Raw genomic sequence first — 24,684 nt, forward strand, 5'->3', positions numbered from 1 at the left:
CATCGTGTGTCCCGTGCTCTGTTTCATGTTTCCTTCCCTCACACAACATAGTTCAGCCAGGCCAGCCCACATAAGCGACAAGGGAGGCCCATTCGGGAGCAAACAGCCCAGCTGCAGCGACAAGTGCATCTATGGACAGTTAACTGAATGTAAACAACAGAATAGAACAGAACATATTCAGACTGGATAGAAACCTGTAAAAATACTCCGTTTTCAACCAGAATTCAACCAAAATCAACCAGAATACAAACGTCAGTCATGATACAAATAACCATAATAACCTCCAACAAAATATAGTACTAGAGCTGCAGGTTCTACACAAAAGAACACCATTTTGCAGTGTTTTTCACAAATTTCTTCAAGCTGAACATATTCAGGCCAAAAGAAGAAGATGGACTATCTTCTTCTTGTCATGAAATAGGAACCTAAAGAAGATCTCCAAAATCCATATCAATTCCATTAGAACCCTGCAAAGAAAGAGGATCAAAATGAAACGTTGGAATAGAATATTAGTTTAGAGAAGATACAACAACATTTAAAGTACCATTAGCAAGTCTGTGTAGCTCCTGAATGCATTGCTGGCATTATTAGCATTTTCAGTTGTTGCTTGAGTTTCTCCACCAACTTGATTCTCTTTCTCTTGCTGCTGCACAAAGAAACCCAACAAATTTATATATGATGTAGTAATAAATAAGTACACTAAATTGCAAGAATTTTCAGCAACATACGCTAGATTCCTTTGGGTCTTTATTTTTGTACTTGCGTGTCTTCTCGATCCAAGGTTTATGTCTCTTTGAACTTTTCGGTTGAACCTCTTTTTTCTTGAGGCGTGCAGAACTAAGCAAACCCTCATCTTGTTGAACATTAGGCTGCACATTAGAGGATTCACTCAAAATACTTCTAGATATCCTCAGTTTTTCCCGTACTTGCTTGGCAAGGATGTCCAATGCATTGTCCACCAACAAGATACATTCCGGATCGCTTGCGGCTTCACTTGCAAAATCATGAAATTTGTGAGAAACAAACTTGTACCGCAACATAGCATCCAATTTTGGATCTTCAATTATATCCCTTCCTTTGGTATCTTGTATAGTTCCAGATTTTGCTTCTCGGGTCCATCTCTTTAAAAGATAATGGTTTGGCAATAACTTGATATTCATCAAGTCAAGAACTTTTAAAGCATGCGCACACAATACTCCAGTCCTTTTAAACTGAAAACAGCTACAAGAAGCCGTTTGCTCCAAAGGATCACCGACAACTATGCGCTCTAGTTCGGAACTCAAATCACCATTAGCCCTCACAATTGTAACAACATATGTATTATCTCCATCCAATGCTCTACTACATGCAGCCATGGATCTTCTATATTCAGATTTGAATGCTTCAAATATGGTCGGTGTGTAAGCTTCGCTTGTTTGCAACAACATAGGAGTCTCCATCCCTATTCTAGGCAGTTTTTTAGTAGCTTCAAATTCTGCATCTAGCTCCCTGTTTCTTTTTCCTTGCACAGCCCTTTCAAAATGTTTTAAGAAGCGAATGATGTCAAAATCTGATTTGAGATGTTTTTTCAAATCACTATTGAAACTCTCACTTAATTGTGTGCTTCTCATTCCCATTGTGAAAACATCCCTCATGTAACATTCAGTCCACTTTTCTTTTAACTTGTAGATGCTATCTAGCCATGAGGCCTTCTTCTTATCCACCTTATTTCTCATGATGTCAAATGCCTCTTCAAAGGCTGCCTTGTCCTCAATATTATACATACAAGCACTGAAATCTAAGAGGATATGAGGTTCTTCATGTTCCTCTTTTTTTGATTCTTCAACTTTGCTATTGCACAAGTGCTTGACGGCATTTTGCATGATGTGGTAGGTGCACAAGCCATGCCATGCTTGGGTGAAAACATCCCCAACAACTAATCCCATTGTCGTGTCTTGATCGGTAAATATAGCTCTAGGTTGCTTTCCGTTGTGTACCTCTACAAAAGCCTCAAATAACCATTTGAAAGAGCCACGTGTTTCATCAAACAAAAGAGCAGCACCAAAAATAACGGTCTCTCTAAAATGATTGAATCCGACGAAAACACCAAAAGGCCTATATTCTTTGTTTGTGCCAAAAGTAGTGTCAAAGGCGATAACATCTCCAAAGTGTGCATAATCAATGCACATCTTTGCATCAGCCCAGAATATAGTACTTATTTGTTCTTCGGAATCCAATTGTAAAGTATACTGGAAAGATGGATTCTCAGCCTGCTTTTGTTGAAAATACTTCAACATGCTTCCCGCCTGACCATATGCTAACTCTCTTTGGCGCCTGGCGTGTAGCTGAGATTCATTGGCCCCCCAACAAGGCGACTAGCCAAGTCATGTGCATGCCTTGGTCTAATTCCAGAGTCATCGGCAGCCTCAATTTCAACGGCTTGCAATTCTGAAATCCTCCGTTGTGATAACATCAAATGGAAAGTTTGTGGTAAGTAGACACCATGATTGTGAGCAAGCACTACCTCCACCACTTCATAATGTCCTGCCACTCGATCTAATGAAAGACACATATGGACATCACAATCTGTTCTTGTTTCAGCTCTAGGGTTCTTTGTGAGATGATCCCTCTTGTCTTGTACTCGACGACCCTCCTTTGCACACACATATCTACATGAAGTTACCACTCCATCAATTTTACTTTTCCAGCTTGACCTTTTTCTGACCTCAAAACCTGCCCGGCCTCCATAGTTAACCCAAAATGACCATGCCTCGGCCAAGTCTGTGAATTTCTGACCAACTTGAGGTAAGGACGTACGAATCACATTCTCCCTGCACCAAAATAAATATATAGGTAATTCCAGTGTAAGCCTAACTTGCTATAGATCTAGATGTCAGCAAAGGAATTCCAGTGTAAGCCTAACTTACTTGTTAGTTTCTGCCATTATCTCTTAATTTGAAGACATGAACTCAATAATTACTGCAGGAATCATGAACAAATACAAGTAAGAAAATTTCCAATTTGTGAAGAAAATACAAGACAAAGAGGGGAAATTTGTGGTTGCTACCTGTAATCTGGAAGGAGGAGGAGGAGGAACAATGGCTGGAATTGATCGCCAGAAGTTTTCCTCGATCGGCCAGCTGATTTCCTTGGAGTTGCCGCAGCGATCGCCCAAAGCTGAGACAACGCGCGACAAAGCAGCGCAGTCCATGTTTCCCCGCCAAAATCCTCTCGTGCTCCCGCCTGAAGTTTTGTTTTCCCTCCACTGTGTTGAAGTAGGCCTTTAGGTGGGCTATGAAATCTGGGCTGGGCTGCTTATTTTAGGATGAGTGAGGGATCGAAAGAAGCAGCCGACTGATCGAGAACGAGCGGCATCTAGCGTGCGCTGGGCTGCCTCTGACTTGCTATAAGCAAGTTAGAGAATCTGAGCCGGGCACAGGGGGCCTTAACGGGTTTTGGGCGCCGGGGCAACGGTTGTCGCCCGAACGGGCGCAGTTGCGGGTGCCGGGTCGCCTGGACCCGGGCGCTGCCTTGCCGGCAGCCATTGCGGGGCACGACGCCGACCATGGAAGGGAGCGGGCCGCGGCGGATGCGGCAGTAGGGGGTGGTAGCTGGGGCGAGGACGCGGCCGGCAGCCACGGCGAGCGGAGGCGGGCGCTAGAAGCGGTAGGGTGAAGGCGGAGATGACCACGGGGCGAGGCGCGAGCGGGCGCGGGCTCGCGCGCACGCGTGGCATGTAGGCGCGGCGAGGCCGGGAGCATGACGGCAGAAGTACGGGGCGGCACCGGCGCTGACGACCTAGGGAAAGGGGTAGGGGAGATGGGGTCATACCCCCGATGCAGGGGTTCGGTCGGCGTGGATCGAGGCGAGGCATGTGGCGGCCGTCGTCGAAGAAGATCGTCGAGGGAGCCGTCGTTGGGGCGTCCTAGCTCGCGTGCGCTAGTGTAGATGACGAAGACGACAAGGCAGACCTCACAAACGCGAGGGGTTGCTGATTCGGTGGTGTTGGTCGCGGTGGCTTGCGGCGGTTCCTCGCGCGCGGGCATGCCGGTGAGGTGGGCTCCGGCGCGTCAAGGGGGTCCAGCGCGGGGCTCTTGTCGTTGCTGGAGAACGAGAGGGTGGGGGTCTCGGTAAGGAGGAGTGGGGGTCGCGAGAGGAGTGGGGGGGTCGTGCGGGGTGACGGGGATGGTTCCGATCTAGGTCGGTGGGGGGAAGTGGGGGCGGTGGTTGCCCTAGGTTTCGATCGGGTTGGGGGATAAGGGAGGGCGGCCTAGGCCAGGTGACTGGCATGACGGGGAGCGGCCAGCTGGGCCAAGGCCCATCGGGGAGGGGAGGGTTTTTCTCATTTCCTTTTCTTTTTGTTAGTTTTCATTTTTTTTCTTTTTCTGTTTTTTCCAGTTTCTTTTTCATCTAGTTTTTTATCTAATATTAAAATGATCCCTAATTTAGTAATACATTAAAACCCACTACAACAAAAGGTTTTACCCCAAAGCAATTTAGTTTAGTATTTTGTTAATTATAAAAGCATTTATATATTGGTTTTTGCTATTGTTTTATTAACCTAAGGGTATTTAAACATTTTATAAAAATGGAGTTTCTTAACCATAATTACCTATGCATTATTTGGCACGTCTACATCATTTTAGTTTTAATGTTTGGAAATTTCTATCGTTTGACTTTATTTTTTTTAAATTGAACTAGGTTTTGAACTAACGCGAGATTAGCAACAGTAATCATGATGGCGTGGCATCATTACCAGAGGTTACTGTCGCTTGATTATCTGGGCGTCACATCAGGGCATCCCCAAGCTTAGTTGCTTGCTTCTCTTTGGATAATAGCTCGGGATGCCATGGGCATCCCCAAGCTTAGGCTCTTTTTAGTCCTTATCCCTTCATCCATCGTAACATCACCCAAAACTTGAAAACTTCAATCACACAAAACTCAACAAAACCTTCGTGAGATCGGTTAGTATAAGAAAGCAAATCACTACTATAAGTATTGTTGCAACCCATTCATATTTTATTCTTGCATTATATATACTGTATTCCAACTTTTCTATGGAAGAACTCTTAAAATAAAACCATAAAATCATCAAAACAAGCACACAACACAAAGAAAACAGAATCTGTCAAAAACAGAACAGTCTGTGACAATCTGGATATTTTGAATACTTCTGTAACACCAAAAATTCTGAAAATTAGGACTACCTGAGCAATTTGTATATTAATCTGCTGAAAAAAGAATTGGTATTTTATCGTGCTTTTGTTAAAAATGAGAATTATTTTCGTGAGCACAAAAGTTTCTGTTTTTCAGCAAGATCAAACGACTATCACCCAAGAAGATCCTAAAGGCTTACTTGGCACAAACACTAATTAAAACACAAAAAACACAATGATAACAATAGCATAATTGTGCAAACACTCAAGAACAGAAAGCAAAAAGCAAAAATAAATTTTATTCATTGGGTTGCCTCCTGATACGTCCATTCTGCATCATGCTTTTATATTGATATTTATTGCATTGTGGACTGTTATTACACATTATGTCACAATAATTATGCCTATTCTCTCTTATTTTACAAGGTTTACATGACGAGGGAGAATGCCGGCAGCTGGATTTCTAGGCTGGAAAAGGAGCAAATATTAGAGACCTGTTCTGCACAGCTCCAAAAGTCCTGAAACTTCACGGAAGTCATTTTTGGAATTAATAAAAAATACTGAGCGAAGAAAGCACCAGAGGGGGCCCACACCCTGGCCACGAGGGTGGGGGTGCGCCCTACCCCCTGGGCGCGCCCCCTGCCTCGTGGGCCCCCTGGCAGGCCTCCGGTGCCCATCTTCTGCTATATGAAGTCTTTTACCTTGGAAAAAAAATCATAAGCAAGCTCACGGGATGAAACTCCACCGCCACGAGGCAGAACCTTGGCGAAACCAATCTAGGGCTCCGGCAGAGCTGTTCTGCCGGGGAAACTTCCCTCCGGGAGGGGGAAATCATCACCATCGTCATCACCAACGATCCTCTCATCGGGAGGGGGTCAATCTCCATCAACATCTTCACGAGCACCATCTCATCTCAAACCCTACTCTATCTCTTGTATCCAATCTTTGTATCCAAACCTTAGATTGGTACCTGTGGGTTGCTAGTAGTGTTGATTACTCCTTGTAGTTGATGCTAGTTGGTTTACTTGGTGGAAGATCATATGTTCAGATCCATTATGCATATTAGTACCCCTCTAATTATGAATATGAATATGCTTTGTGAGTAGTTACATTTCTTCCTGAGGACATGGGAGAAGTCTTGCTATAAGTAGTCATGTGAATTTGGTATTCGTTCGATATTTTGATGAGATGTATGTTGTCATCCCTCTAGTGGTGTCATGTGAACGTTGACTACATGACACTTCACCATTGTTTGGGCCTAGAGGGAGGCATTGGGAAATACTAAGTAGATGATGGGTTGCTAGAGTGACAGAAGCTTAAACCCTAGTTTATGCGTTGCTTCGTAAGGGGCTGATTTGGATCCATATGTTTCATGTTATGGTTAGGTTTACCTTAATACTTCTGTTGTAGTTGCGGATGCTTACAATAGGGGTTAATCATAAGTGGGATGCTTGTCCAAGTAAGGGCAGTACCCAAGCACCGGTCCACCCACATATCAAATTATCAAAGTAACGAACGTGAATCATATGAACGTGATGAAAACTAGCTTGACGATAATTCCCATGTGTCCTCAGGAGCGCTTTCCTTTATATAAGAGTTTGTCCAGGCTTGTACTTTGCTACAAAAAGGATTGGGCCATCTTGTTGCACCTTATTTACTTACATTACTTGTTACTCGCTATAAATTACCTTATCACAAAACTATCTGTTACCGATATTTTCAGTGCTTGCAGAGAATACCTTACTGAAAACTGCTTATCATTTCCTTCTGCTCCTCGTTGGGTTCGACACTCTTACTTATCGAAAAGGCTACGATAGATCCCCTACACTTGTGGGTCATCAAGACTCTTTTCTGGCGCCGTTGCCGGGGAGTGAAGCGCCTTTGGTAGGTGGAATTTGGTAAGGAAAAATGTATATACTGTGCTGAAATTTATTGTCACTTGTTACTATGGAACATAATCCTTTGAGGGGCTTGTTCAGGGTATCTTCACCCCGACCAGTAGAGCAAAGAGTTGCTTCTCAACCTACTGAACCTACTGAAAATTTTACTTTGAATTTCCTTCGGGTATGATGGAGAAACTGCTAGCTAATCCTTTTGCAGGAGATGGAGTTTGTGGATTATTTAAGCTTGCAGGTATGTTATCAAGAAGAAGGTCTTCCCTTTATCTTTGAAGGGAGAGGCATTGACATGGTATTGGCTATGTGATGATATGGGATCATGGAACTACTAACGATTGAAATTGAAATTTCATCAAAAGTTTTATCTTATGCATCTTGTTCATCGTGATCGTAATTATATATATAATTTTTGGCCTCGCGAAGGAGAAAGCATCGCTCAAGCTTGGGGGAGGCTAAAGTCAATGTTATATTCATGCCCCAATCATGAGCTCTCAAAAGAAATGATTATTCAAAATTTTATGCTCGGCTTTCTCTGAGTAATCGCTCCATGCTCGATACTTCTTGTACTGGATCTTTTATGATGAAGACTATTGAATTCAAATGGGATTTATTGGAAAGAATTAAACGCAACTCTGAAGATTGGGACCTCGACGAAGGTAAGAGCACCTCCAGCCGTGCCCCCAACAGGCCCTCCCCATGTGTTTTTGCCGTGCCGGCGGCGAAAAAACGGCCCAGTCACGCCCCCATAAGCCTGTTTTTTGCCGGCTCCGGCCGAAACTGGTGCCGGCGGACCCAGGACGAACCCGGCACCCTGCAGGGCGCCTAGGGGCGCTAGCACAAGCAAATAGGTCGCGTGGGTCTGCCCTGTCGGCGAGTCAAGCGCCTGTTCTCGCCGTTTCATCCCGCTTTCCCCCCACTTCCCTCCCATTCTCTTAGTTCCTCCCGCCAATCTCTCGCTCGCCTCCGCCGCCATGCCACTGAAGAAGTACGTCGCCCCCCGCGCCGCGGCAACCACGACCGCCTCGTCGCCCAGCCGAAGCAGAGGAAGCCAAGGGCGCCACTGTCCAAGCCACTGGGCATGACAAATGCCGAGTGGAGGGTGGAAGTTCAGCGACAGGAGGCTGTCACCGCCGACCGGCGGAATAGGGCGATGGCCAAGAAGGCCCGTGACAACGCGACGCGTGCGGCGACGGCTTCGGCGGACCAAGCCGAGGACGAGGCGACTCGCGCGAGAATGATGAATCCACCCGGCAGCCACGCCCAGTACGCGCCCTGGGGCCAGCAAGGCGTTGGTTCTCCGTCGCTGCAGCCATGGGGATGCACGCCCTCACCGGGCTATGCCGACGGGGATGCGCACGGTGGTTTCAACCCCAACGTCACCTTCCCCATTGGACACCCGGCCCAGCGGACGCCCCCGCCTGCCTTCACCGGCGTGCAGTACCCTCCATACAACTACTCGCCGCCCGCCTACGCGTCCTCCCCGATGCCCCCTCTCCGTCGTGGCACGCTGCCCTTCTCGCACCTCGGCGACACCGACGAGACCGAGGCCGACATGGATGACATCATCGCGACAGGCTCGGCTGCGGCCGCCGCGTCTCCCGGGTTCGCCACCCTGGACGACACCATGGATCTGAGCGGTGGCATGGAAGGTGAGCTCAGCTACGTCTACGGCGAGGAGGAGCAGGAGGAGGAGGACGAAGAGGAGGAGGAGCCGGCGATTGTTCCGGCGAGGAGGAGCAAGAAGAATAAGCGGGCGGCCAGGTCCGGCGAGCCACGCATCAAGTGGGCATCCAAGGAGGAGGAATGCCTCACTGAAGCATGGAAGGTCGTCTGCCTCGCCCGACCACCGACACGAACCAGAGCATCGAGACGTACTGGGAGCGCATCAAGGCCGAGTTCGACGAGCGCAAGCTCGTCGACCCCTACTTCAAAGGCGTCTACATGCAGCGCGGGTCGAAGGCGATGGCGAACCATTGGGGGCGTATCCAGGGGGCATGCAACAAATGGCATGGGATCGTCGAGGAGGCCGCGGCTCGCCCGCAGAGCGGCACCAGCGTTGAGGATCAGGTATGGCATGCCAGTCTCCCGCCTCTCTTCGCCGTGTGCGCCCGCCAACTGTTTGTTCCTCCGTGCAATTGCTGCACATGTTCTCCATGTATCGGCAGGGCAACATCAACGCTGAATTCAAGTACCTCCATGTTTACAAGAGCATTGACAAATGCGAGAAGTGGGCGGAAGTTCGACGCACCCTCGACAAGGCCAAGGATACCTACAAGCCGGACATGCCGACTCCGGGCGCGTCAGACGGGCGGCCGGACGGCAACAAATTTGCCAAGAAGGAGAAACACGCCAACGCGGCCACCGCTCGAGTCCAAGAGTCCATCGAGCACTACATCACCGACGCACAGGCCCGGGCCGCCCTTCGTGAAGAGAAGACCGAGGCGCAGTGGTCGGCGTTGATGTCGAGTAGTGCCATCAAGCTCGACCTACTCCGGACCAACGTTGCCGCGAATAAGAGAAACACCGACCTGGCTTTCCTGCTGGGCGGGGCGGACATGCTCCAAAGCAATGACGAGGTGGTCAAGGCGTGGTACTTGGCGGAGCGGGGCCTCATCCTGAACCAACTTCCATCGATGACGACGCCCGCGCCGCCGCCGCCACCAAGCCCGACTGATGACGCCGTCGAGAACACCCGCAACACAGAAGCCACGCCGCCGCCGCCCAGCACAGAGACCCCGCCAAGCCCACGCACGCCAATCTCCGCCGACGCCGCAGGCCGACCTTGCCATCTAATGCGCATGTGCGTCCTTTTTGTTTTTGTATGCCGAACTTGTGGCCGCATGATCGCCGGATTTGTGGCATCTATTTTGTGAGTGGGGAAGACTATGTTTGAATTTGCCGTGGCTGGGGGCGGCGCCTGGGGGCGTGGCTGGGAGATAGGTCGCCCCCAGGGGCCAACCTAGCGCCGGTTCGCCCCCAGGCCGCTCTTTTTCCGCCCCCTGGGGGGCTGAACGGCTGGAGATGCTCTAAGGAGTCAAGTATAACACCTAAGTTTGATTGTGTTAAATCTTTTATGGATACCAATGCTTTCCGTGAATTTAGCACTAAATATGGACTTGACTCTGAGATAGTAGATTCTTTCTGTGAACCCTTTGCTACTCATGTTGATCTCCCAAAGGAGAAGTGGTTTAAATATAATCCTCCCACTGAAGTAAAAGTAGTCGCACCTATTAAATTTGAAGAAAAGACTATCACTTATAATGATCATGTTGTTCCTGCTGCTTATATTGAGAAGCCACCTTTCCCTGTTAGAATAAGGGATCATGCTAAAGCTTCAACTGTAGTCAACAAAAGTAATATTAAGACACCTAAACCCCCTGAGCAAATTAAAGTTGAACCTAAAATTGCTATGGTTAAAGATCTCTTGGCCGATAATATTGATGGGCATGTTATTTACTTCTGCAATGAAGCTGCTAGAATTGCTAGACCTGATGCTAAAAATAAACATAGACCTGTTGTAGGCATGCCTGTTATTTCTGTTAAAATAGGAGATCACTGCTATCACGGCTTATGTGATATGGGTGCTAGCGCAAGTGCAATACCTCATTCCTTATACCAAGAAATTATGCATGATATTGCACCTGCTGAGATAGAAGAGATTGATGTTACAATTAAGCTTGCCAATAGAGATACTATTTCACCAGTTGGGATTGTTAGAGATGTTGAAGTCTTGTGTGGGAAAGTTAAATACCCTGCTGATTTTCTTGTTCTTGGTTCCCCACAAGATGACTTTTGTCCCATTATATTTGGTAGACCCTTCTTGAATACTGTTAATGCTAAGATAGACTGCAATAAGGATATTGTTTTTGTGGGTTTAGGGGATATGTCTCATGAGTTTAATTTTGCTAAATTTCATAGACAACCCCATGATAAAGAATTGCCTAGTAAAGATGAAATTATTGGTCTTGCTTCTATTGTCATGCCTCCTAGTGATCCTTTAGAACAATATTTGCTAGACCATGAAAATGATATGTTTATGAATGAAAGAAGGGAAATAGATGAAGTATTCTTTAAACAGGGACCTATTCTAAAACACAACTTGCATGTTAAAATCCTAGGGGATCCTCCTCCACCCAAGGGTGATCCCGTGTTTGAGCTTAAATCATTGCCTAATACTCTTAAATATGCTTATCTTGATGAAAAGAAGATATATCCTATTATTATTAGTGCTAACCTTTCAGAGCATGAAGAAGAGAAATTATTGAAAACTCTGAAGAAGCACCGTGCTGCTATTGGATATACTCTTGATGATCTTAAGGGCATTAGTCCCACTCTATGTCAACACAAAATAAATTTGGAGAAAGACGCCAAACCAGTTATTGATCACCAACGATGACTAAATCCTAAGATGAAAGAAGTGGTAAGAAAGGAAATATTAAAGCTCCTTGAAGTAGGTATAATTTATCCCGTTGCTGATAGTCAGTGGGTAAGTCCTATCCATTGTGTCCCTAAGAAGGGAGGTATTACTGTCGTTCCTAATGATAAAGATGAATTGATTCCACAAAGAATTATTACAGGTTATAGGATGGTGATTGATTTCCGCAAATTAAATAAAGCTACTAGAAAAGATCATTACCCTTTGCCTTTCATTGATCAAATGCTAGAAAGATTATCCAAACATACACATTTTTTCTTTCTAGATGGTTACTCTGGTTTCTCTCAAATACCTGTGTCAGCTGAGGATCAAGAAAAGACCACTTTTACTTGCCCTTTCGGTACCTTTGCTTATAGACGTATGCCTTTTGGTTTATGTAATGCACCTGCTACTTTTCAAAGATGTATGACTGCTATATTCTCTGACTTTTGTGAAAAGATTTGTGAAGTTTTCATGGATGATTTCTCTGTTTATGGATCCTCTTTTGATGATTGCTTGAGCAACCTTGATCGAGTTTTGCAGAGATGTGAAGAAACTAACCTTGTCTTGAATTGGGAGAAGTGCCACTTTATGGTTAATGAAGGTATTGTCTTGGGGCATAAAATTTCTGAAAGAGGTATTGAAGTTGATAAAGCTAAGGTTGATGCTATTGAAAAGATGTCGTGTCCTAAGGACATCAAAGGTATAAGAAGTTTCCTTGGTCACGCCGATTTTTATAGGAGGTTCATTAAGGACTTCTCTAAAATCTCTCGGCCTCTGACTAATCTCTTACAAAAAGATATTCCTTTTGTCTTTGATGATGATTGTGTAGAAGCATTTGAAATACTTAAGAAAGCCTTGATTTCTGCACCTATTGTTCAGCCACCTGATTGGACTTTAGCCTTTGAAATCATGTGTGATGCTAGTGACTATGCTGTAGGTGTTGTTCTAGGACAAAGAGTTGATAAAAAAATTAAATGTTATTCAATATGCTAGTAAAACTCTAGACAATGCCCAGAGAAATTATGCTACTACTGAAAGGGAATTCTTAGCAGTTGTATTTGCTTGTGATAAGTTTAGACCTTATATTGTTGATTCTAAAGTAACTATTCACACTGATCATGCTGCTATTAAATATCTTATGGAAAAGAAAGATGCTAAAACTAGACTTATTAGATGGGTTCTCCTGCTACAAGAATTTGATTTGCATATTATTGATAGAAAGGGAGCTGAGAATCCCGTTGCAGACAACTTGTCTAGGTTAGAGAATGTTCTTGATGACCCACTACCTATTGATGATAGCTTTCCTGATGAACAATTAAATGTCATAAATGCTTCTCATACTGCTCCATGGTATGATGATTATGCTAATTACATTGTTGCTAAATTTATGCCACCTAGTTTCACATACCAGCAAAATAAAAAGGTTTTCTATGATTTAAGACATTACTTCTGGGATGACCCGCACCTTTATAAAGAAGGAGTAGATGGTGTTATTAGACGTTGTATACCTAAGCATGAATAGGAACAGATCCTACGCAAGTGTCACTCCGAAGCTTATGGAGGACACCATGCTGGAGATAGAACTGCACATAAGGTATTGCAATCCGGTTTTTATTCGCCTATTCTCTTCAAGGATGCCCGTAAGTTTGTATTATCTTGTGATGAATGTCAAAGAATTGGTAATATTAGTAGACGTCAAGAAATGCCTATGAATTATTCACTCGTTATTGAACCATTTGATGTTTGGGGCTTCGATTATATGGGACCGTTTCCTTCCTCTAATGGATACACACATATTTTAGTTGCTGTTGATTATGTTACTAAGTGGGTAGAAGCTATTCCAACTAGTAGTGCTGATCATAACACCTCTATTAAGATGCTTAAAGAAGTTATTTTTCTGAGGTTTGGAGTCCCTAGATACCTAATGACTGATGGTGGTTCACATTTTATTCATGGTGCTTTTCATAAAATGCTTGCTAAGTATGATGTTAATCATAGAATCGCATCTCCATATCATCCACGGTCTAGTGGTCAAGTAGAACTTAGCAATAGAGAGCTTAAATTAATTTTGCAAAAGGCTGTCAATAGATCTGGAAAGAATTGGTCCAAGAAACTTGATGGTGCATTATGGGCATATAGAACTGCATATAAAAATCCTATGGGTATATATGTCTCTGTATAAAATGGTTTATGGAAAAGCATGTCACTTACCTCTCGAATTAGAACATAAGGCATATTGGGCCATCAAAGAGCTCAATTATGACTTCAAACTTGCCGGTGAGAAGAGGCTTTTTGACATTAGCTCACTTGATGAATGGAGAACCCAGGCTTATGAGAATGCCAAACTGTTTAAGGAAAAGGTTAAAAGGTGGCATGATAAAAGGATACAAAAGCACTAGTTTAATGCAGGTGATTATGTATTGCTATACAACTCTCGTTTAAGATTTTTTGTAGTCAAACTTCTCTCTAAATGGGAAGGTCCTTACGTCATCGAGGAGGTCTATCATTCCGGTGCCATAAAAATCAACAACTTCGAAGGCACAAATCCGATGGTGGTGAACGGCCAAAGAATCAAACATTATATCTCAGGTTATCCTATAAATGTTGAAACTAATGTTATTGAAACTGTAACCCCAGAGGAATACATAAGGGACACTTTCCAGAACGTTTTAGACTCCGAAAAGGAATAGGTACGTGGTACGGTAAGTAAACCGACTCCAAAACAGTTCAAATGACAATTTTTCTCTGTTTTGGAATATTTAAGAAAATAGGAAAATAAGAAGCAGACCTGAAAGGACACGAGGCTTCCACGAGGAACGTTTTAGACTCCGAAAAGGAATAGGTACATGGTACGGTAAGTAAACCGACTCCAAAACAGTTCAAATGACAATTTTTCTCTGTTTTGGAATATTTAAGAAAATAGGAAAATCAGAAGCAGACCCGAAAGGACACGAGGCTTCCACGAGGGTGGAGGGCACGCCCTACCCCCCTGGGCGCACCCCCCTGCCTCGTGGGCACCTCGTGTGCTCTCCAGACTCTGTTTTCTTGCACGATACTTCTTTTGGTCGGTAAAAATTCATTATATAATCCCCCGAAGGTTTTGACCACCGTATCACGCAAAATTCCTCTGTTTTTGTTTCGAGCTGTTTCTGCTGCAGATTTAGAGCAAGATGTCTTCCCAAGAGTCAGTCGGGGAGAGTCGGGTGTCCCATCCGACACCGGGGCCAAGAGCAAACAGCAATGCTGACCACTTTGGGCCATCAATCGAGGAAGAGATGGAGGCTGACTTGAAAAGTATATATGCCATGGAAGAGGATGAAGAAGTTACTTCTTGTTTCCGAGCCGGATTCACGATGGGGGAACTACAGAGCTCATCCATTCCAAACTCGGTCATCCCTTCCAATGTTAGATTTCTTTCTTATGAAAATACGAAAAAGAGTGTTATTTGTTCTCCAGCAGCTATGCAACATACATGGGTGAAAGGAGCTTTAGCCGTTACGGGCAAGCTCCGTAAGGAAATAATGGACCTCAAGTAGCAAGTCAATAAGCTTTAAGAAGAGAACCGTATCCTGAAGGGCATCATCGCCAAGAATATCACGTCACCATATCCGAAGAAAGAGACATAAACACACGGGTATGGGCACTCCCCTTGGCAACAACCAAGCTTGGGGGAGTGCCCCGGTATCATATCACCAACACACCTTTTATCTTTACCGTTTTTCTTAGTTCGATCCTTTTGATAATATCTTGATCTAGTAGAATAATTTTTTAGTATGATCTACTTGTGAGCTTTGCTTTATGATCCTTCTATGTAATCGAGTCTGTGAGCTATATATAATAAAGATTAGTGTTGAGTCAAGGGCCTGATTATTTTTCCATGATCTTGAGGAAATAAAAAGAGAAAGAATAAAAAGAAATAAAGGGATCATATGGATCCTATGGAGAGTAATGACTTCAATATAAAAGTATGATGAATAAAAGTTGTTGAAAGTTGACAAACATATTTTTGGTCATCGTTGCAATTAATAGGAAGTAATAAAGAAAGAGAGGCCTTCAGATATAAATATACTATCTTGGACATCTTTTATAATTGTGAGCACTCATTAAAGTATGATATGCTAAAGAGTTGATGTTGGACAAGGAAGACAACGCAATGGGTTATGTTTTCTTACATCTGAGATAAATTATATTGTCATGGATCGTCCAACATGTTGAGCTTTCCTTTCCTTCTCATGCTAGCCAATTTCTTTGCACCAAGTAGAGATACTACTTGTGCTTCCAAATATCCCTAAACCCAGTTTTGCCATGAGAGTCCACCATACCTACCTATGGATTGAGTAAGATCCTTCAAGTAAGTTGTCATCGGTGCACGCAATAAAAATTGCTCTCTAAATATGTATGATCTATTAATGTGGAGAAAATAAGCTTTATACGATCTTGTGATGTGGAAGAAATAAAAGTGACAGACTGCATAATAAAGGTCCATATCACAAGTGGCAATATGAAGTGACATTCTTTTGCATTAAGATTTTGTGCATCCAACCACAAAAGCGCATGACAACCTCTGCTTCCCTCTGCAAAGGGCCTATCTTTTACTTTTATCCTCTACCTTATATAAGAGTCATGGTGATCTTCACCTTTCCTTTTTACATTTAATCCTTTGGCAAGCACAATGTGTTGGAAAGATCCAGATATATATATAGCTAATTGGATGTGAGTTTTCATGAACTATTATTGTTGACATTACCCTTGAGGTAAAAAGTTGAGAGGCAAAACTATAAGCCCCTATCATTCTCTATGTCCGATTAAAACTTCATACTCATAAATATTGCGTGAGTGTTAGCAATTGTGAAAGACTAAATGATATTTGAGTATGTGGACTTGCAAAAAAGCTCTTATATTGACTCTTTCCTATGTTATGATAAATTGCAATTGCCTCAATGACTGAGATTAGAGTTTGTTGGTTCTCAATGAAGTTTATGATTCATACTTGAAATTGTGATTGAATTGTTACTTTAGCATAAGAGATCATATGAATATATATATATTGCTGTTCTAAGAATGATCATGATGCCCTCATGTCCGTATTTTATTTTTTTATCGACACCTCTATCTCCAAACATGTGGACACATTTTTCGATTTTGGCTTTCGCTTGAGGACAAGCAAGGTCTAAGCTTGGGGGAGTTGATACGTCCATTTTGCATCATGCTTTTATATTGATCTTTATTGCATTATGGGTTGTTATTACACATTATGTCACAATACTTATGCCTATTCTCTCTTATTTTACAAGGTTTACATGAAGAGGGAGAATGCCGGCAGTTGGAATTCTGGGCTGGAAAAGGAGAAAATATTAGAGACCTATTCTGCACATCTCCAAAAGTCCTGAAACTTCAGGAAGTCATTTTTGGAATTAATAAAAAATACTGAGCGAAGAAAGCACCAGAGGGGGCCCACACCCTGACCATGAGGGTGAGGGCACGCCCCCTCCCTCATGGCCCCCCTGGCAGGCCTCCGGTGCCCATCTTCTGCTATATGAAGTCTTTTACCCTCGAAAAAATTCATAAGCAAGCTCACGGGACGAAACTCCGCCGCCACTTGGCGGAACCAATCTAGGGCTTCGGCAGAGCTGTTCTGCCGGGGAAACTTCCCCCCGAGAGGGAGAAATCATTACCATCGTCATCACCAACGATCCTCTCATCGGGAGGGGGTCAATCTCCATCAACATCTTCACGAGCACCATCTCATCTCAAACCCTAGTTCATCTCTTGTATCCAATCTTTGTATCCAAACCTCAAATTGGTACCCTAGGGTTGCTAGTAGTGTTGATTACTCCTTGTAGTTGATGCTAGTTAGTTTACTTGGTGGAAGATCATATGTTCAGATCCATTATGCATATTAATACCCCTTTGATTATGAACATGAATATTCTTTGCGAGTAGTTACGTTTGTTCCTGAGGACATGGGAGAAGTCTTGCTATAAGTAGTCATGTGAATTTGGTATTCGTTCGATATTTTGATGAGATGTATGTTGTCATCCCACTAGTGGTGTCATATGAACGTCGACTACATGACATTTCACCATTGTTTGGGCCTAGAGGGAGGCATTGGGAAGTAATAAGTAGATGATGGGTTGCTAGAGTGACAGAAGCTTAAACCCTAGTTTATGCGTTGCTTCGTAAGGGGCTGATTTGGATCCATATGTTTCATGCTATGGTTAGGTTTACCTTAATACTTCTATTGTAGTTGCGGATGCTTGCAATAGGGGTTAATCATAAGTGGGATGCTTGTCCAAGTAAGGGCAGTACCCAAGCACCGGTCCACCCACATATCAAATTATCAAAGTACCGAACACGAATCATATGAACGTGATGAAAACTAGCTTGACGATAATTCCCATGTGTCCTCGGGAGCGCATTCCTTTATATAAGAGTTTGTCCAAGCTTGTACTTTTCTACAAAAATTATTGGGCCATCTTGCTGCACCTTATTTACTTGCATTACTTGTTACTCGCTACAAATTACCTTATCACAAAACTATCTGTTACCGATAATTTCAGTGCTTGCAGAGAATACCTTACTGAAAACTGCTTATCATTTCCTTCTGCTCCTCGTTGGGTTCGACACTCTTACTTATCTAAAAGGCTACGATAGATCCCCTACACTTGTGGGTCATCACCTCCCAACAAGTGCTATCATTTTACACCCTTAGCTAGGCATAAAGCAAAGGATCTATGTTTTGTCATCCGTAGTTTTGGCAACTTCTTTAATGGTTTTCTAAAACCGGGGAGGCTCTTTACGCTCCGCTAAATTATCAGGAAAAGAAACTATCTTTAGATCCAAAATATCCCGCTTGTTGCAGAGAGTAATCAAGGTGTTCATGCGATTGATAATACCATTGAGATGTTTGAGGGGTTCGTTATATTTTTGTAATTCAACCATATGTTTATGCAAATCACCAAGTTTGTCCAATATTTGAACACCTTCTGGGGTGAAAGAAAACCCCTTCTTTTGAGGTGGAACCCCCAGAATTCCTTCTAAAATTTCATAGGCAGCATTAGCATCAAGCTCAATAAAATTCCCTTTAGTGGCAAAATCGAGGAGTTGTCTATGATGCAAAGCCAATCCTATGTAAAAGTTATGAAGCAAGATCTTAGCGCCCCTCTTTAAATTGCAAATACGATAGGATTACATAAGCCTATATCAAGCATCTTTCAAATTTTCTCCTTGTCTTTGCTTGAAGTATAGAACTTCAAAATCCGGCGACAAAGGAGGAGTAGACACGCTAGCCATCAGGACTAGAAAGCAAGAAAACAATGAACGAAAAAAGGGCGAATAAAACGGTAAATTTTTGTGAAGTGGAGGAGAGGAAAACGAGAGGCAAATGGCAAATAATGTAAATTGTGAGGAGATGAGATTTGTGATTAGGAACCTGGTAGATGTTGATGATCCTCCCCGGCAACGGCGCCAGAAATTCCTTTTGATGTCTGCTAGAACTACGTCTGTATTTCCCCAAAGAGGAAGGGATGATGCAGCACAACAACGGTAGGTATTTACCTCAGTGATGAGACCAAGATTATCGAACCAGTAGGAGAACCAAGCAACACTACGTAAACAGCACCTGCACACAAATAACAAATACTCGCAACCCGACGTGTTAAAGGGGTTGTCAATCCCTTTCAGGTAACGGCGCCAGAAATTGGCAAACGAACGTGAGATAGTTGTAATAATTGATGGATCGAACGCCAAATAAAATAAAGTGCAGCAAGGTATTTTTGTATTTTTGGTTTAATAGATCTGAAAATAAAAGCAAAGGAAAATAGATCGCAAAGGCAAATATATTAAAGAAGAGACCCGGGGCCGTAGGTTTCACTAGTGGCTTCTCTCGAGAAAAATAGCAAACGGTGGGTAAACAAATTACTGTTGGGCAATCGATAGTACTTCAAATAATCATGACGATATCCAGGCAATGATCATTATATAGGCATCACGTCCAAGATTAGTAGACCGACTCCTGCCTGCATCTACTACTATTACTCCACACATCGAACGCTATCCAGCATGCATCTAGTGTATTAAGTTCATGGAGAAACAGAGTAATGCAATAAGAACGATGCCATGATGTAGACAAGATCTATTTATGTAGAAATAGACCCCATCTTGTTATCCTTAATGGAAATGATGCATATGTGTCGGTTCCCTTTCTGTCACTGGGATGAAGCACCGTAAGATCGAACCCATCACAAAACACCTCTTTCCATTGCAAGATAAATAGATCAAGTTGGCCAAACAAAACCCAAATATCGGAGAAGAAATACGAGGCTATAAGCAATCATGCATATAAGAGATCAAAGAAGACTCAAATAACTTTCATGGATGAAAAGATAGATCCAATCATAAACTCAAAGTTCATCCGATCCCAACAAACACATCGCAAAAAGAGTTACATCATATGGATCTCCAAGAGACCATTGTATTGAGAATCAAATGAGAGAGAGGAAACCATCTAGCTACTAACTATGGACCCGTAGGTCTACAAAGAACTACTCACGCATCATCGGAGAGGCACCAATGGGCATGATGAACCCCTCCGTGATGGTGTCTAGATGGATCTGGTGGTTCTGGACTTTGCGGCGACTGGAATTAATTTTCGTCGAATCCCCTAGGGTTTCTGAAATATTGGGGTATTTATAGAGCAAAGAGTCGGTTCGGGAGGCACCCGAGGTGAGCACAACCCACGGTTGTGCTCCCCTCGGAGCAGCCCCCAGGCGCTTCTTCGGCCCACTGGATGTCTTCTGTTCAGAAAAAAATCCACAAAAAGGTTCGCTGCGTTTGTACCCCATTTGGTATTGATTTCCTGCGATGTAAAAAACATGCAGAAAACAGCAACTGGCACTTGGCACTATGTCAATAGGTTAGTACCAAAAAATGATATAAAATGACTATAAAATGATTATAAAACATCCAAGATTGATAATATAACAACATGGAAGAATAAAAAATTATAGATACATTGGAGACGTATCAGCCACCTATGTAATTGGATCTTTAATTTGGTTATGTAACCATGTCCTTATAAGTATGTGTGTATATATATGTATATATATGTTGTTGTTTTGTATGCAATCCCAACGCACAACACACATGTCTTATTAGCAGCAATCGTATGTGTTATTATCGGTCTTCGCACACATTTCTGATTACATACCTGTTTGCCGCGTATCACACACATCTTGTTAAATTGAACCATTTATGTTCTCTTGGCTCAACGCAAACAGTTCATCCGAGTGAACCGTTTGCCGTATATCGCACACACCTTGATCTGGTTGACCATTTCTTTTGTGTTGCCTAATCACAAACGGTTCATCCAAGTGAACCGTATGCTATATATCACACACACCTTCATTTGGCTTCCCATTTCTGTTCTTCTACCTCATCGCAAACAGTTCATTGAACTGAACCGTATGCCCCTCATCGCACACACAACTAAATTCTGAACCGTGCTTGATGCATCCGTCATCGCAAACATTTTGCATATTTTTGGACGGTTTTTTTCATCACCGTTTGCGATTATTGCATCGCACAGAGTTTCGTCGAAGGGTCTCTGATCGTAGTGTTGCGTTAGCAGCATCCTGTAGTAGTGACACTTGCATATAATAAGGGAAATATAAGCTAGGATTCAAGGAGTAGTAAGTGAGCATAAGAGGACATAGGTTAAGCATGCAACTCACATACTACCAAAGTACTAGACAAGCATAAGATAATAATAAGATAGGATAGCATATGTCTCACATCATATGATAGGGTAACCAAGTCTCGCAAGCACAAACAAAACCAAAGCAAACAACCAATAAAAGAGTTTGCGAGAGAGAGAAAGACAAGGCAAATAAGATGCACTCGAAACTGAACAAATCCGTGAACTCTCCCCCCTTTGGCATTGAGACACCAAAAGGGAAAAGAGTGCTAATACGGTCACAGGTAATAAGCAAACCGAAGATCTCCATCATCACAGCCCCGCGTGGTCGCTCGCGCCTCTGACATCAGCAGTAGGTTGCTTAGTCTCTGAGTCAGTCCAGGGACAATGCTGAGAAATCCACTCCTCCTCATTTGTGATCTTGTCCTTGGACTCATTATTAACTTCAGTTTCAAGCTGATGCATAAGAACCTTGTGATGGCTACGTGACTTCTTCTCAGACACATGAGCCATATACTGCCCGTGAGACCCCATGCAGAACAGCTTCTTCATCTTGCGCTTGAGATTAGCCCACGAAGGCTCCACTCTAGAGGGTTCATAATCCTCATCATCGTCGGCCTCAGCCTCATCAGCTCTAGAAGGAATCTCAGTCTTTAGAATAGGAGTGCCCCAGTGCTCCTTCTGTCTTAGTCGCTTAATCTCTTGAGAGACCAAGTCCCCCGTCTCCAGCCTGACACCAGGATAAGAGTGAGCCCATGCCTTCTCCATGAGCAACATCAGGTAGGGGGCATAGATGGGGCACTTGCGCTCAGTGATGGTAGAGAGGAGCTCTAGCCACATGACATGAGAAATATCCAAGGACTCTCCTGTGTTGTTCTCCATATCATGCTGGCAAAACAGTAACATATCCACGAGGTGAGAATGAAGCTGATCAAAGTTCCCAATACGAGGGAAAAGGGTGTTCCTAAAGATGAGATGAAGGATATCCAGAAAAGGAAACAACTCATATGTCTTCTTCTGCATGTCTGGGTGAACGTTCACTGTGTTGTATGACCAAAGAGCCAACTTGTGAGTAGAAGTAGCCTCCTTGTGGGGACGAAAGCCAACTGGGTTGTCAAGCCCCTGATCTTCAACACCCAAAAGTTCCATGAACGCCTTCCATTTGACTGAGAGAAGTATGCCATTGGTCATTCAAGTCAAGGTCCTTTCCTCATTAGTGCGAAGGTGAACCATGGCTTACAACTGAGCCACCATATCTGCATCAAAGTCCTTGTTGAACTCGATGAGCATGAGGATTTTTAACTAAGCACACATATCAAGTGCCTCGCCAAAATAGGCACGATCCTTCTCCAAATATGCAATGTCGATGGAGCGGACATCTACAAAGAGACTCTTCTTTGCTTTGAGCACATGAAAGTAGATATACCACTGTTGCTAGTTCCAGAAGGGGAGGTTCAGAAGAGTTGGATCCTAATCTTGAGAATACGGGTTGCGGCGATGAGCCACACAGAACTCCATAGCAGTAATCTCTGACACAGACTTGGACTTCAGCTTGGGTTTGTTTGCAACTTGTTTGGAAGGAGGCTTGGGTTGCGATGCTTGAGCACTTGATGACACAGCAGCCGCCTCAGAAGTGTGATAGCATTTTGACCCACCAGGATGATCAGGGTTGATATGACGGGCAAGGTGCTCCGAAGTTCCATCACCTGGAACCACACACACCGGAAAGGAAAGCAAAGGAAAAACTAAGCCAGCAGAAAAAGTAAGAAGAATCAAGGATTTGCATGAGAGGAATGGAATATGGCACCCCGAGCAGTTGTACCGCTGCCAAAGAGTGGTAGTGCCGCCTACAAGTGGTAGTACCGCTCTAGGGGAGTGGTAGTACCTGATATGTCTCCAACGTATCTATAATTTTTTATTGTTCCACGCTATTATATTATCTGTTTTGGATATTTTATATGCATTAATATGCTATTTCATATTATTTTTTGGACTAACCTATTAACCTAGAGCCCAGTGCCAGTTACTATTTTTCCCTATTTTTGAGTTCGGAGAAAAGGAATACCAAACGGAGTCCTTTGCGATGATTTTTCTGACCAAAAGGCAATCAGGAGACTTGGAGATGAAGTTGGAGGAGCCACGAGGCGGCCACAAGGACGGAGGGCGCGTCTAGGGGGTAGGGCGCACCCCCACCCAAGTGGGCCCCTCGTGCACCTCCTGACCTAATTCTTTTGCCTACATATTCCCAAATATCCCCAAAGCACCAGAGGAATCCACGAAAACACGTTTCCACCACCGCAACCTTCTGTACCCGTGAGATCCCATCTAGGGAACTTTTCCAGCACCCTGTCAGAGGGGGATTCGATCACGGAGGGCTTCTACATCAACTCTATTGCCCTTCCAATGATGCGTGAGTAGTTTACCATAGACCTACGGGTCCATAGCTAGTAGCTAGATGGCTCCTTCTCTCCCTTTGGTTCAAATTATTTTAAGTTACTCTATATATTTGGACTTTTTTGTCCAACATCTACAAAAAACTAAGCAAGGATGGAGGCATGGGGAGAAAAACCGGGGAGGAGGTGAGACAAACCTACCAACTCCTTTTTTAAGGGCATGTACAATGGTGATATCTTAAAAGTGTTGATACATTTCCAATGTATCTATAATTTATGAAGTATTCATGCCATGTTTACAACAATTTTATATGGTTTCGATATGATTTGATTAGAACTAATCGGGACTGACGTTGTTTTCAGCAGAACTATCGTGGTGTCGTTTTCTGTCTGGGAATGGGCTGAAAATTTATGGTGATTTTTTATGGACCAAAAGAGAACCCCAAAGCAGCAGAGCTGGGCCAGGAAGTGGCCGAGGGAGCCACAAGCCTGGGGGTGCGCCCTCCGAGCTTGTGGGCCCCTCGGGCACCCCCTTGACATGATACCGGCGCCAAAAATTCCTATAAATACCCAAACCCCCCAGAAAGAACCATAGATGAGAAGTTCCGCCACCACAAGCCTCTATAGCCAATAAAAAACAATCAGGACCCATTCCGGCACCCTGGCGGAGGGGGAAATCATCACCGAAGGCCATCTTCATCATCCCGGCGGCCACCATGACAAGGAGGAAGTAGTTCACCCTCGGGGCTGAGGGTATTTACTAGTAGCGATGTGTTTGATCTCTCTCTCTCATGTTCTTGATTTGGTATGATCTTGATGTACCACGAGCTTTGTTAATACATTTGGATCATATGGTGTTCTTCCCTCTCTACCTTCTTGTGATGAATTGAATCTTTTCCTTTGAGGTTTTGTTATGCTGGATTGAATCTTTTTGATGTGAGAGCACTTGATGTATGTCTTGCGATGGGATATCCGTGGAGACAATGGGATGTTCTATTGATTCACTTGATGTATGTTTCGATTATCAACTTGAGGATTCCCGTGGTGACATTGGGGTAATCTATGCATAGAGGTTGGTACGTGTTTTCAGATTCCTTTCTCTGATGGTGACATTGGGGTAATCTATGCATAGAGGTTGATACTAGTA

The 24,684-nt window shown here is 43.7% G+C and overlaps 1 long non-coding RNA gene across 1 annotated transcript; it reads right to left on the reverse strand.

Annotated features, from left to right (window-relative positions):
- Positions 1–265: 265 nt before the first annotated feature.
- Positions 266–747, reverse strand: LOC119271510. Its single transcript, XR_005134570.1, has 3 exons — positions 729–747; positions 545–646; positions 266–467 (listed from the first exon to the last, which is right to left on the reverse strand). It is a non-coding gene; the product is annotated as an uncharacterized LOC119271510 (long non-coding RNA).
- Between the last annotated feature and the right edge of the window lie 23,937 nt (positions 748–24,684).

The sequence above is a fragment of the Triticum dicoccoides genome, chromosome 3A (assembly GCF_002162155.2).
Source record: "Triticum dicoccoides isolate Atlit2015 ecotype Zavitan chromosome 3A, WEW_v2.0, whole genome shotgun sequence".
NCBI classification, from domain to species: domain Eukaryota; kingdom Viridiplantae; phylum Streptophyta; class Magnoliopsida; order Poales; family Poaceae; genus Triticum; species Triticum dicoccoides.